At 30.4% G+C, this 16,634-nt stretch overlaps 1 protein-coding gene across 1 annotated transcript in view; it reads left to right on the top strand.

The window, feature by feature from the left end:
* Positions 1–1,279: 1,279 nt before the first annotated feature.
* The window catches only part of LOC148299439 (netrin receptor unc-5-like), an 82,480-nt gene continuing 67,125 nt past the window's right edge, over positions 1,280–16,634 (top strand). Inside the window, exon 1 of the mRNA XM_088276089.1 lies at positions 1,280–1,392. The gene's annotated coding sequence lies outside the window, so the exon portion shown is untranslated. The remainder of the gene's footprint in view (positions 1,393–16,634) is intronic.

Genomic DNA, 16,634 nt, shown 5'->3' with positions numbered 1-16,634 from the left:
AAATAACTTCACCGACAAGACACACAAGGTGGCTTGGTGGGTGTCTGCAAAAAAAAATTGTTTCAAATTGTGATTTAAATAAATGTACACAAATTATGTTAATAAAAAATGTAACGCTGTCCCTCTCCAAAAAGAGGCTAAGCTCTTGTGCTTGGAGAAGGACTAATACTACATATTTATTTATTTTACTTAATAAAGTATGAAATACAGTATCTTCATGTGCTAATAATAATAATGTAAATAATAAAATAATAATACCAGAATGTTATCATGTATTTGGGGGGTGAAAATAAATATTATTGGTTTAATACTCTAATATCTATTTAATATTACCCTGGACTGGCCCCTGAAGCGCTGGAGTTAATCATCTTGCCTTCATGTAAAGTAACAATCAAGATATCACTGCGTCAATATGATGCAGTGTCCTATTCAACAGTGGGGGTGGATGAGGGTAAGGAGAAGGAAACGAAGAATATTTTATAATTGCTATAATAGGCAAGTATTTTTATACATATTTTCTATTTTTTTGAAGGCTTAAAAATATTTGATTCCCAAATATTTAACAATAAATATATATATGGATGTGAAGAAAGCTAGGATTGTATTTCAGAATAAAAGGGATAGCATTCTATTTTCTCTGCCTACCCCTGCGGAAAAAAACGAGGTAATGGTAGTAGTAGTAGCAGTAGTAGCAATATACAATATAGACATTTTTTATTAAAAAAAATAAAGTATTTATAGATTTGGCGTTTAATTTGTAGAACTCCATTTTAATTAATGCATAAAATTTTAAATCAAACACTCGTTAATTGAGTCTGCTATGTTGTATTTTATTGTTAGTAAAAAAAAACATAAAAACATCTAGTTATGGCATTTTCAAACAAATGTAACTTAGTAGATTAAAAAAAATCAGTATTTGATTTAACATTTAATGCAAAAAAAAAAATTGTATAAGCATTGTTAATTAATGTCTGTTTCAATTCTACCATATATTTGAAGAAATCAAATCAAGGAATGATTCCGTCCCATAGAGCTGCGCCTTGCGCCCCAACTAGCGCCAGGCGCTCTCGTACGCGCCCCACGCGTCCTCGCCCTAGGACGCGTGCACGACAGCTAGGGACCACCGGATTCGGGAATAATGTTATCGTTTTCACTCTTCAGTCGTATCCCAACTTTCCGGGAAAGTAGTTGTCATCCAGACAGACCGTCTGCCCGCCCTCTCGACAATGTGACGTTTCGCGAACCGCCACGTGGGGAAATTCTAGTAAACAAACGTTTAGTTTTGAAAGTGTGTCTACTGAAATTGTCAGGAATATTTAAGTATCTAGGATTCAGTGTTTATGTTGATGTTATATGAAAACCAATTGGACCTTGTGATTACATTACAAATTGGTACGTATACAAATATATAAATATTTTTAATATATATTTAAAAAAAAAGAATAACCTGCAATACTTATGCATTTAGAGGAATATCTGTAGGTAGTAAAATAAGGATAAGGGAAGGTTAATATGAAAAATACATAAATACACAAATAAAACAAAAATTAAAAAATTAAAAAATTACGTCTCAACGTAAATACGATTTTATTAGCATTAGTTTTTAATTTAACCTGAGGGGTGCTATTTATGTAAAAAAAAACCAATATTTTACAAGAATCCCATAAACCTTTTTACAACACTTCCGGTATATCCAAATCCTTGTTCACAAATCAGGGTTTCTCCACTTATAAGAGTTATATTTTTTAATGTATTTTGATTTTTTTTAAGGAATAAATAACTGTCAAAGCCTCTATTTTAAGAAGCTTGTCTATAGGTCCGCCTCCGTAGTGTAATGGTCAGCACGCTCGGCTACCGTTCTGGAGGTCCCAGGTCGATTCCCAAGGGGGGTAAAATAAATATAAGTGATTTTTTCACAGTAATATTTATTCAATATTACCATGGACTGGTACCTGAAGCGGAGGGCTGATCACCTTTCCTTCATAAGTAAAACGATCATGATAACACTGCGTTTATAAGACACAGTGCCCTATGCACCATTGGGGTGCGGATAAGGGTTTTATTATTTTATTTTTATTATGTCTATAGATAGGATAGAAAAGATAGGGAAAGTCAATGTGAAAAATACGTCACAATCACCCAGACCAATTGAAAATAAATCTTTCTCTATTTTTTTCCGTAGTCGAGCGTCTACCCAACTACACCACGTCGCCAGTCATTAGTAATTTTTACATTTTGACATCTCAACAGAGATGAAGAAGAATATATAAGTCAGGGTATTACAGTGCTTATGACCAATGACAGGCCATTAACCAGCCTATAAAAGGTCATAGGCCTTATAAAATACCCTTTCATATTCTTCTTCTATGTTGAGATGTCAAAATATTAAATCTATCTAGTTAAGGTAGTGTAGAATTCCAGATCAGATTTCATTTATTGGTAATGTAGTTATATAATTTTATAGCAGATAATTGTTCATAAAATTCGCAATCACTATACAATAGGGTAGTATGTAACGCTCCTCGACATAGGAAATAATACAAACATCCTGTAATCATCATACAAAGTTTATGGCTTATAGAATACATTCATATTTTGTTTAGCATGTTCGTTCGTTCTAGTAGGTGCTTGGGACCTATACATGAGTTAAATTATGATATTTGGTATTTCAAAATTAAAGCAGTAAAATGAAATAATAATATCTTGTTTCATTACTCGATTCGGCAATCACTTTGTAGTAATATCTATCCATTTTTAATTGGTAAACACCACTATATCTTAAATTCATTTGTAACGCGTGTTTTAATGCATCCCGCGAATTTTTTTAAAAAAAATTGTGTTTAAAATTGATGCAGAATTGTTTAATGTATAAGGGTTTGAAAATGTATGACGAGATGCCTGAATGTATGAAGAATGAAAAGAGTCTGAAAGAATTTTAAAATAAATTTGTTTACTGTAATGAGATGTTAATATATATATATATATATATATATATATATATATATATATATATATATATATATATATATATATATATATATATATATATATATATATATATATATATATATATATATATATATAAATATAGATTATGTAAATTAAGTGTAAATTATAATTAATATTAGTTGTAATATAAGCTAACTTGAGAAATAAAAAAAAAACAATATAGCGAAACACGTGTCACAATAGATTTTAAGAAATGATTAAAGAAAACACTTCGTTTTTTACCACTTGAGTTTTATTATATACTACATGTTTCAGAAGTTAAACTTCCATCATTCAGGTCTGTATAATAACAATGTATAATAATGTAGTCTATAATAAAACTCAAGTGGTAAAAAACGAAGTGTTTTCTTTAATCATTGTAACATGTCTTACCACAAAGTTAATACCGAAACAATAAATAAAGATTTTATGAAATATCGGTATTTAAATATTTGTTCACTTATCTGTACATAGGAGTTACTTTTATAATTTGACATCTCAATATAGATGAAGAAGAATATGAAAATAAAGCACGTAAGTAATCACTTAACCATCCTAAGTCAGGCCACAAGCTCTGTAAATATCCAGTCATCCATCATATTCTCATCTATATTGAGATGTCATACTGTTCCATATTCCTCTTTATCTTATGTCGAGATTTTTTTTCTGTTAAATGCGACATGACATCGCAGTGTTCAGGGTTTAGGGCTCTCGGAACGTATAAATATTAAACCATAAAGCATAATTCCACGCAACGAATATCTCAATAAAACTCCAAAAGACTTGTTTAAATTGTTGGTATAATTTGAATACACTGCAGGTACATTTTTATATCCCGACTCGAGTTTAATATTCCGTCTAGCGATCAGAGGATCATCCATCGCCTTTGGAATATTCATAAGGTATTGATAATGATGGACTTATCATTACTCTTCCTATTCGCTTTAGTGTTGTCCGTGATCGCGTATAACTATGTAAGTACAGTAAAACCTACTAAAGTAAAACTTCTTTAGTAGTTAAAAAAATCGAATTGTTATAAAATGTTAATACTCTATTGATATTAAAACCATGAATGAAACAGCTCTATTCCGAAGGCACAAAATAATGAAAAAATAAATTAATCATAATATTGTTCAACAAGCACAAATTTTACTTTCTTAATTGTACATACGACAAAATCACTTAATTTAAAATAATGCTTTAATTTGGTGTCTTGTTTAGATTTAGCAAGTTCTTGCTGCTGTTGCTACATGCTGGCTATCTGTGACAATTTCGGAATGTTTAAAGTTAGTAAAAGATGAGTGTGAAATTACATATAATATAATCATACATTAAAATAGGATCTAATAGTAGGGTTACCTAAAGATTACTTTAATAGACAAATAATCTTATCAACTATTAAGAAAATCAAAAAGTCCTGTTAATTACATTCATTTCATTACATTTATCCGGTAATAACTTAAACTAACTAACTAACTAACCATCACGCCGCTTCCCCGCAGGGGTAGGCAGAGAGAATCGAACGCCACACCACTCTGTCTTTGCAAACATTCTTTGCCTCTTCTACATTCATGCATCTCCTCATACATACCCGACGATTATTACGACTCCTGAACCGGCCGCTTTCAAGTATTTGACATACCTGATTGTGCCAAGTTTTCCTCGGTCTTCCTCTGCTTCTTTTTCCAACTACATTCGCCTCATAAATTTGTTTAACCGTTCTTTCTTCACTCATACGCCCCACATGTCCAAACCATCTCAACACACCTTTCTTAATTTTATCGATAATGCTTATCTCAGCCTTACATTCTTTCCTTATTTCATCATTCGAACATCTATCAAATATCGTTATGCCACACATTCGTCTGAGGGATCGCATTTCGACTGCATTCAGTCTGCTTTCATCCTTATTTTGCCAACTCCATGCTTCGCTTCCATACATAAGGGTTGGAACCAGAACTCCATTGTGTACTGCCAGTTTAGCTTCCGCTGATAGATTTTTATTTGCTAAAACTGATTTGCAGTGCACCATTCACTCTGTTCCTGTAATAACTTTGTAGTAAAAATCTGTGCATTTTTAATTTAAGTTTCACTAAGCTTAATTTACAACTATTTCTAGAAATAATAGCGGTATTTACTAAGTAAAACTAAAATTAAAAATTTTATTCATGCTTAAATCAAATCTCGCCGCATGTAACCAATTTTGAGCAGCCATGAAGTTATCAGTGGTAAGATCACATCTCGACGATCTACTAATATTTATTGACTATTCGTCAGATAACGAAGTTCAACTACATTTTACGCATTTTCGTAATTTTATAGAGTTTATTAAAATAAAAAATAGCAAATAGTATTGGTTATTTATATCTAAAATACAGTTTTAAATTAGTCCGTCATACCGATGTTTTACTGTACCTACGTGTTGACACAAAAAGACGATTTGTGCGAAAACATTGACAAAATATGTTTTTATTTCTTGGTGGGTAATGAACTTAAAAGGATGTCAGGCAAAATAAACACATCGATGAATGGTTGGAGGTCATTTTGGGTAGCTACTTCACGATATGCCTCATTTAGCATAATTCGTTTTGTTTATATGTAACAATATTTTATTTATATTTAGTTTTTTTTTCATTGATTAATTCTTCTTTTTTTAATATTGAAAGTATTAACTTTCTTGATCACAGTGATATACTATTTTGAGAAATAAAAATACTTTGTTTTTTGATCCACTCACATTTTTATTAAAGACCAACTAGTTTCGGCAACAACCTGTTGCCCTCTTTAGAGCTTATTTATTTTTTGTTATTTTTTTAATAATTTTTTTAAAGTTATTATTATTAGTTGCTTGATTATTTTACACACTTACATACATTAATTATTCATTCCACCCATGATTGAAAACCACGCAAATGAAATATTTATAAGTCATATATATGTATACGATCAATCTCATGACGTTCTGTGATTGAGTTCACAACATCCATCTTTGATTGGAATTGGAAAGCTTTTATTTAGCAGAGACACTTTTATTTGTATGCAAGATCCACACCCTGATCATTTTACATACTGAGAAACGCCTTAAAACATGATTTTCAATTGACCAGTTACTTAATTCACAAAATTTTGAGTGTGTCCAAATACATTATCAAAAATCTAGGTTTTTCCATTTAGGAGTTATTTTACAACAATGGTTGATCGCATAACGTCGACTTACAAACTTACATATCTACTGTTGATATACTTGAACCTACTAGAGTTACATAAATCATATACGTACAAACCATGCCCATTGTAACGGATACGATTTGTAAGCTTATGCTAATTTTTATGGAACCCAGATAAGTATTTGTGTTCAAAATACAAGGGGAGTTAGAGGACTGATGATGTAAAAAACTCCCTTTCTTATTCAGGCATTGTTGAGTTTTAAAAGTTTCGTTTCAAACTCATATTATGGTGACAATGGAATTCAGTCAATCGCTGCTCTGGAAGCTACGTATGTGGAATTTTAATGTCATTTGTATTACTATGTAACGAAGGTAATACTTTTTAGTTCAATGAAGGGTGAACTTTGTTATAATGGGGCCACCTGGTATAAAAATACAAGTATACAATCAATTATGCCAATAAAATATTCTTCTTTAGCCTGAGTCCATCCAAACTGATCGTCTTTGTAGACTGTTGAAGTCAGGTCTCCTCATCCTCAGGTTGTAGGTCCTTCTATCATGGACAACGTCACCTAGGCCATGCCTTCGAATCGTGTTATCTTTCTGCAGCATTCGTGAATTTTTCGGTCTTCCTCTAGATGTTTTTCGAAGAAGGTCCATGGCGATTGTCTGATTCACACTTTGATCAGGTTCTCTGCATCCTATGTGCCCATACCGTCTCAATTGCATTTCCTCTACCTTACTTTTGATGTCTGTTACACCCAGGCTTCCACGAAGGCGTCAATTCTTTATTTTTTTGTAAGAGACACTCCAGCTGACCATTAAAAATATTTTTGTTAATAAAATGTTAATAATTTAGTATATTGCATTTTATATGCTGACGATTATGTGCTCTTGCCGATAGTAGAGAAGACCTGCAGGCGCTGGTGACAAAAGTCTATATATGGTAATATGTTCAAGAAAATTATTACAGACGACGAATTTTGACAGGTCCAATGACATGGTTTTTCAATGAGATGAAAGTAAGATTTAGGTGTAAAATAGTAGTAAAAGGAGGAATTATTGAATAGGTACATGATTTTTCTTACACGGGAAGTATGTTTTCTAGGGATGGGAAGATTGAAAAAAGATATATAAAGGAAAGTGAATGGCATTTTTTTCAAATAAAAACCCGAGTTACGTAAAACCAAATATCCAACATTTTGAATGCGTCTAAATACTCACAAATCTGGATTTTCTCCAATTATAGGAATTATTTTTCATATAATTTTTGACATCTCAACAAAACCACTACACCAGCCTATGATGGTAATAAGCTCCGTAAATACCCCGATTTCCATATTCTTCTTCATCTTTGTTGAGATGTCAAAAAATAATATGAACCAAATATAAACCAGAGTTTTGGCAGTTATTTTGATGCGTTATCTAAACTAACTAACTAACTTACCATCACGCCGCTTCCCCGCAGGGGTAGGCAGAGAAAATAGAACGCAACACCACTCTGTCTTTGCAGGCATTCCTCGCCTCTTCTACATGCATAATTATTATTATTTTGGTGCATTATCTATGCAATTTGAATTTTTGTATTTCTTGGTAAATACCACTTTCCCTTGAAATGTATAATGACACCGTATACTGTGTTAAAAAATGACGCTGAATGCATCAAAACCCGTGTCATAATAGATTTTAAGATGCAGTTGTTTTAACCAAGTGAAACTCAATCAAAAATCAATATTTCAATCTATAAACCGTCAATATCCCTTGCGTCCCCGTACCCAATATCACTATTGACCGTTAATATCACTCCTCGTCACAGCCACTCTCTACAAATGTGTGAACAATAATATCCGGCTCAATTGCGCTGTAGTGATTGAATCACCTGCCCAGATAATTCAATTCACGTGTGTACACAATGCGTGTGTACATGAGAGATATCCACATGTACGGAAATGAGTATCTCGTGTCTGCCTGTGAATTTATGACGTGGGGTAAAATATGTTGATATCGAATTACCAGACTGATTGATGAAGTGGTTACATGGATTAGAATTTAAAATCAGTATTGTAAAACAGTTATTACTCAATACTCTCCTTATCATTCATCGTTCACCTTGTATAATACTACTTTAATAAACAAGAATTCGTGACTACCGGCTTCGGAATAATGATTCCATCATCAGGTCATTAAAATTAAGTTATTACGGTTTGACATTTGTACAAAAAAAAATTTTTGAAAGAGAGAAAGAAGACGAATGAATCACAATGATGAGAATATTTTTAAAAGTGGACTTTTAGTTCAATTTAATTGGTTATTTAATATGAGTAAGTATTTATTCGGGTATGGGTTCGATTCCCAGAGGTCAAATAAATATAAGTGATTTTTTCACTGTAATATTTATTCAATATTACCCTGGACTGATACGTGAAGTGGAGGGGTGATCACCTTTCCTTCATGTGTAAACGATCAAGATAACACTGCGTTTATATGAAGCAGTGCCCTATGCACCATTGGGGTACGGATAAGGGTTTTATAATATAATAAATTTATTAATTGCATTATTATCTTTAATTTTTCTAGATTATCTAAACATAGACCAGTTTTATTTACATGTAAAATTTCTTAACCCTTATTTATTAAAATTATGATATTTTTATGTAAACACCAGAATTATTACAGATTTAATTTAACTTCTTTATCTTAAGAATATGAATGATAAGGAGAGTGGTATATTACCATCCCACAAAGTTAACAATGCTTTTAATATACGAAATACATTTATTATTCAATACATATGAGTTTTTTCACCATCGTGGAATGATGGTTAGCATATTTAGCTACCGCACTGGAGGTTCCAGGTTCGATTACTATAGGGAGGGGAGTGAAAATAAATATTAGTAATTTTACTCTATAATATTTATTTTAAATAATCCTGTACTGGTCCTTGAAGCGCAGGAGAGATCACTTTGCCTTCATTTGTTAACGATCAAGATAACACTGCGTCAATACGATACAGTGCCCTATGCACCATTGGGTGCGGATAATGTTTAGAGGAAGGAGACATATGAGTTCACAACAGCCATCTATGTTGGATTGAGAAAGCTTTTTAGTAGAGACCCTTTTTTTAAATGTATGCAATATCCAAACCCCGGATTATTTTTACACACTGGAAAATGCTTAAAACATTACTTTTTTCACCTTTTTTATGAAGCTTATTATTCGACTAGTTATATTTATGCACAGCATTTTGAGTATGTCTAAATATGGAAATTTCATTTTATTCAGCCGAAAATCAAGAACTTTAGGGTATTTTGAGCCAGGATTCTTTTTTAAACAAACATGTAAATTTGACACCATATGTGGTTCATGATTCTGTCACATATGCCTCTATTTTATATGTTTCCCATATCACATGACTCAAATTTACTATAAAAAATTGGGGTGGTTATTTTTTTTTAGCACATGACGATACCATGTTGCTCGACAAAAAATACCCCCCATAGAAACGGTGTAGCGCGAAAGGTTTTTAAGGGTTTCATATGAATATTATGTATTTAATTCACATAATAAATACAAAGGGGAATTCTTTGAACGACTCAAACACCTTCGCAGTAACATGAATGAGTGTTGGTATGTAACCCTACCATTTCTTCCTCCATTTCCTTTTCAATAATGCAGTAATTTTCTTCATTTTATTAAAATTAAACACTTAAATAATCCACTTAATCGAGTTTTTTTTTTATTTACGCCTAGTTTCGAAAACGACAATGGTTTTCATCTTCTGGTACAAATTATGTTTTAATTTGTACCAGAAGATGTAAACAATTGTCGTTTTCGAAACTAGTCGTAAATAAAAACAAAACTCGATTAAGTGGATTATTCAAGTGTTTAATTTTAATAAAATAATCATGTCATTCCACAAATTTAATGCCGAATCAATAAATAATGCAATTTTCTTCAATTATGTCATCTGTTAAATTATAATATATCTCACTCCCAGTTCCTAAGTCATTTTTTGAGTAAATTTCTAAGCAACATGCCACTTTTGGCAGGAGTAGGCAGAGAAATTAGACATCACACTACTCTGTTTTTGTCAAAACGATCTTCGCCCCTTCCACATTTATGCATTTTCTCATACCCTCAAATTTTTAAGTATTTGAAATACTTGACCATGTCATGTTTTCCTCGATCTTCCTTTGATCTTACTTCCAACTAAATTGGTTTACTGTTTTTTCACTCATTTCTTTCTTATGTCTAAACCATTTTACCACGCCATTCATAATTTTGTCGATAATGCTTATAACAATTAAAATTTTGGATAATTAAGATAAATCTATTTTTCTCAACTACTTCCAGAAGATTGCTTCGCTGTGTAATCTATATTCCTATGTTCTCTGATAGTCCCCATCCTAACCAAATAGTGCATAGGGCACTACAGCAGTTCAAAGCATCGTTAAGTTTATAACTGTTTTTGATGGAACTCTACCCACAAAACAAATGCTTTAAATATTATAAATATAATAACAAAAATATCATTATTGAGTTAGATGTCATTATATAAAAACAAAGTACAAGTCCAGGATAGGTAAGTATTTATTTATTTTTACCCCTTTGGGAATCGAACTTGGGACTTCGAGAACGGTAGCCAAACGCGCTAACCAATTTTATTAAGGAGAATAGATAAAATAAAATTAAAATATTAAAATACGTAAAACTTAGGTAGGTAATTCACAATTTTATGTATGTTTCATCCGTGTTATTTATTATTACCTGTAGTTTGATGTTATAATATAACATGGGTAGCGTGTGTCCCTATGTAAAATTTCATCCCCTAAATTGTCACAAACCTGACTGATCTGCCACTGGGGGCCGAAGTAGGGGTTGCGTCACCTGGCAAGTGTTAATAACGGCTACCTATAACCCATTATGCGAGTACGATAAACACTGCTGGACAAATTTTACGATGCATTGTGTACATTTTTTAAAAATCGTGTCAAATAAAACAACTTTGTTTTTATTCACTTTTTATTGGTACTTATTTTCTCCAAACGATTTTGCAAGATCCTTGTCATCATCAGGGTTATACATGTACTAACCACTTTTTATTGGTACTTATTTTCTCTTACCGGTTTCAAAAAGAACGTTGTCATTATCAGGGTTAAACATGTACTAACTCTAAAATATTGAATATTTAATTGATTTAGAATCAGTACAAGTTTAACTCTGATGATTACAAGATTCTTGTCAAAACCGGTTGAAGAAAAAAATACCAATAAAAGTGGTAAGAAACAAAGTGGTTTAATTTGAAAAAGTTTATAAAATGTGCCACAAAATATCTGCGAAAAAAAATTATAAAATGTATTTTTTCTTATTTCCTGGCTGTCTGCCACTCCGTCATATTAAATTAATTTTCATTTTATTTTACTTCTGAATTTTACAGAACATTTATAACATATAAACTAGTATTAACAAAAATTCTTCTACTCCTTCCTATTCCTTCTTATAGATCCGAAGATCTGTCTGTTCTGTTACTCGTCTCTTGTGATGTAAGACAAAATGCAATCAAATTCAATCGAAAAAATTGAAAATAATGACTGACAACTCCTGTCAAAAATCGAGCCGTTCGCCATAAACAAAATATCGTACATCATGTGTTGCTGTTACGTCCAACAGATGGCGAGGCTATTGCGGTCAAAAAATCTTTTAATAATAGCACCCGTCGCAGATTTATAAAAACACTAACGTATTCAAATGCGACCTTGTGTCCAAATTCCTAAGCAGTCGATGAATAACTTTAGGAGATGTTACATTTTTAACCAACAAACATTTTTACAATAATGTTACAATTTAATAAATAAATATTGCAGAACGTGCCCTCGGCATGGAAAAACTCATTTTAAATTGTAATTATGTGTATGATGAAATAAAATAAAATAAAATAAAATACTCGTAAGCTTTTAGACACTCTCACTAATAGTGTTCCTGAATGATTTTGGGCAAAAACGTCAGATTCGACTGTTAGGCGGAATGGCGATTATTTTTGTAGTATCCATAAATATGGCCACTAGTGTACTTGGAACCATCGACGCGGCGGAACAAATCCCAACCCTTGTTCAGTCATCGTTGTATTCTATCAAATGGGGATACTCCCAGCGTTACGGTAATTGGGCCCATTATTGTACGATTGACTGAATAACGTATCAAATACTGCTTTTTGATTCATTCAAAAGTATTTAATATGTATTTATATATATATATATATATATATATATATATATATATATATATATATATATATATATATATATATATATATATATATATATATATATATATATATATATATATATATATATATATATATATATATATATATATATATATATATATATATATACTATATATATATATATATATATATATATATATATATATATATATATATATATATATATATATATATATATATATATATATATATATATATATATATATATATATATATATATATATATATATATATATATATATATATATATATATATATATATATATATATATATATATATATATATATATATATATATATATATATATATATATAATATATAATATATATATATATATATATATATATATATATATATATATATATATATATATATATATATATATATATATATATATATATATATATATATATATATATATATATATATATATATATATATATATATATATATATATATAATATATATATATATATATATATATATATATATATATATATATATATATATATTATATATATATATATATATATATATATATATATATAATATATATATATATATATATATATATATATATATATTATATATATATATATATATATATATATATATATATATATATATATATATATATATATATATATATATATATATATATATATATATATATATATATATATATATATATATATATATATATATATATATATATATATATATATATATATATATATATATATATATATATATATATATATATATATATATATATATATATATATATATATATATATATATATATATATATATATATATATATATATATATATATATATATATATATATATATATATATATATATATATATATATATATATATATATATATATGTTTATATATATCTATATATATATATACATATATACATATGTATTTATATATAAATAACTATGTCATGAAGATAAATTGACTTTTCTTTTCGATATTATTGTTTTCCTGGCAATTCTGATCGACAACTCGTTTCAGGTCGTTATATATGCATTTGGTGCGTAGTACATTACATCGTATAAGGACAGTGTCATCTTGATCATCAAATAATTGAACGAAAGGTGATGAGTTCTGCTATGGAGGGCCCTGCGCTTCAGGTACCAGTCCATGATAATCTATACAAAAATTGTAAATATTTATGTTAAAATGTAATTGCCTTTGGTAAAAGCAAAACACTTTTTTTACCAATTGAGTTTATTTTATTATAACGACTAGTTTCGGAAGCAATGCTTCCATCTTCAGGTATGAATATAAACTAAAAGTTTATAATTAGACCTGAAGATGGATGCATAGCTTCCGAAACAAGTCGTTATAATAAAATAAACTCAATTGGTAAAAAACGTGTGTTTTTCTTTTACAATTTCAGCAAGTACTTACTCAAAATGTTGTAAATAAAATCGAGTCTGAGAACATTTTCACGTGGTTTTCAGGGCTTACCTTCCTTAAATTACGGACGTGAATAAACGTTACAAAAAACTTACGGACTGTATTAAAGCTCCATTTATCAGATTTATGTGGGTCGATGAAAAAAATATATGTGGTAGTCGAAAGGGTGGCCAAGGATGCGAAGTGGTAACTCCGCTAAGCCCATAATCCCAGGTGTAAAAAGGTTGAACAGTTTGAATACTCTAACCTAGCGATTTCCAACCTTTTTTGGCTCGCGCACCACTTTTGTAGTACGTCATGCTTAATTGTACCACTTCATAAAAAAATATATTTCTAGAAAATTATAAGTCTTTTTGCATTTTAAATTTTATTTATAACTTAAATCATATCCTCTACCTAAGTGGAGCATATAGAGTCCACAAACTGTCTCCAGGCTTTGTATCCTCCCAAATCAGATCCGCGTCCCGAAGTTCTGACGACAACTGCCGAAGAATAGTCGGCAGTGGTATAAATTTTATAAGATGACTATATTTTCCAAAACTCAATTTATTAAAAAAAAAATACTACATTTTTTAATTTTTTCTGATAAAAATAAGACATTTGAATTGTAAAACATTTTACATTTTTTTTAAAATAAAAGGTGACGAAGCTGATTTCTTGTCGAAATTCAAAACCAGGACATTTAAAGAATGATTTTTTTTACATCCAATTTTATTTGAAAAAAATCATAATTTTTTAAAAAATTATTTGTAAAAAAAAGTAACCAAAAATTACGATACATTAAATGATTTTTTTATGCAAGATAATTTTTGATTTAATGTTCACCGTTACTGATTATTTTTCGCGTACCACCGGTGGTACGCGTACCACAGGTTGGGGACCGCTGCACTAACCAATACGAGTGGCGGGTTTAGTGTACAAAGCGGGTATTCCTTTATATTTATAACACAAAGGGATCCGTGTGAATAGGACCTAACAATATGAAATAAAAAATTCAATAAAGAAATACAACGGCTTTGATTTTTCTAGCCTAAATGCGGTCGATTCTTTTGTATCAATATATTTTTTATTATTATTATGTGGTTTATAAAACGAGACACTAGAAAATTCGCTCTTGATTTTTTCACAAAAACGCGTCCTCTTAAAACTGTCTTCGTAATGTGAGTGACATATTTTGAAGTTAAGCTTCTTTGGCGGCGATTTGATCATTGATTACTGAAAGTGACATTTCAGGGACGCGTCATGTTTATTAGACGAATTTCGTTACATGAGAGAGATTAAGGATATAACGAAGATAGAAGGAGAATGAGAGCTTTACATTTCAAGTTCACGGTATACACAACATAACAAAGCAACAGAGTAAGATAGTTTCGCGCATGTGTGCGTTGTATATATAAACCTCAGATCCTATATATGAACAGTTGAGGCACTACACGTTGTGTACCTTTGTTATATTTATCATTTTGTTATGTATTCTGATTTTGTATTGTTTCTCTTTTGAGATTCTCTTTCTCTCTCTCACTATGTCATTCACATTAAATCACTATTATTCCTTGTTACTAACACACTAGTGATAATGTCGATAACAACGAAACCCGATCACTAGTCAAATGAAATAAAAATGGGGAAAAATGTTCTTGTTCAATTATATAAAACGAGGTTTTGCCAAGAAATGTCAGTAAAATGCGCCCTTGAGGTAGTATTTCTCGAAAATGGCGCCATATAAATTATCCAAATTTATTATTATTATAAGTTTAATAAATCTCAAATCTAAACTAAAATAGTATCCAATAAATACTATTCCAACTCTTTTCTATCCTGTTTAATTTTTTGGTATTTTTTTCTAATCGATTGGAATAATATTACCAAAAATATAAGGCGTTTAAAACAAAGGATGAATTTTATATACTTTTTAAAACTTAATAAAATGAACGAATGAGTGAGGAAAGAACGGTAAAACAAATTTATGAGGCCAATGTAAATGGAAAAAAGAGCAGAGGAAAACCGAGAAAAACATGGCACGATCAGGTATGCCAAATACTTGAAAGTGGTCAGGTTAGAAGTCGTAACAATCGGCGGGTATGTATGAGGAGATGCATGAACGTGGAAGAGGCGAAGAATGTTTGCAAAGACAGAGTGGTGTGGCGTTCTATTCTCTCTGCCTACTCCTGCGGGAAAGCAGCGTGATGGTTAGTAAGTTTTTTTGTAATGATCCACAAAAAATCAGCAAAAAACATTCATGAAATAACATTATTTAGTTTTGCGATGTTGTGAGGTATATTTTCTAATTCTGGGCCTTTCTTACGTAAAATAGTGGAATTTTTCCCTTAACTTAATTCGGTTATCAATTTCCGCAAAGAAAAAAGTACAATAAAGTTCTATTAACCGCCCATCTCTGTCTTACCTTGGAGATAGAAGATAGACGATAGGCCCTCCGAGGAATGGACTGCCATGGGCTCCATCCTTCACAAAGTGCTAATATATCATTTTGCTGGAGTATCCTTTTTTTGTATACGACCTTTCTGAACCCTAATTTTTCACCCACCCCCATTACCGTGCATGTCGTCCCGTCTCCCGATCTCTCCCGTTTTGCCCATATATTTTTTGTTTCATTACTCCCCTAAATCTTATTCTTCAGACTCCTTTCATCGCTTACACTTACCTTCACGTTTAACACACATGTGCCGTAAACTGTGTGCGATTCTAAAACTATTGCGAAAATATTTTACTTTATTATTTGTTTCTTTTGAGTGTG

Source organism: Brachycentrus maculatus, unplaced genomic scaffold, assembly GCF_059751285.1.
Source record: "Brachycentrus maculatus isolate JH-2025_06_01 unplaced genomic scaffold, ASM5975128v1 h1tg001149l, whole genome shotgun sequence".
Lineage (NCBI taxonomy): Eukaryota > Metazoa > Arthropoda > Insecta > Trichoptera > Brachycentridae > Brachycentrus > Brachycentrus maculatus.
This window is presented reverse-complemented; position numbering and strand designations above follow the sequence as displayed.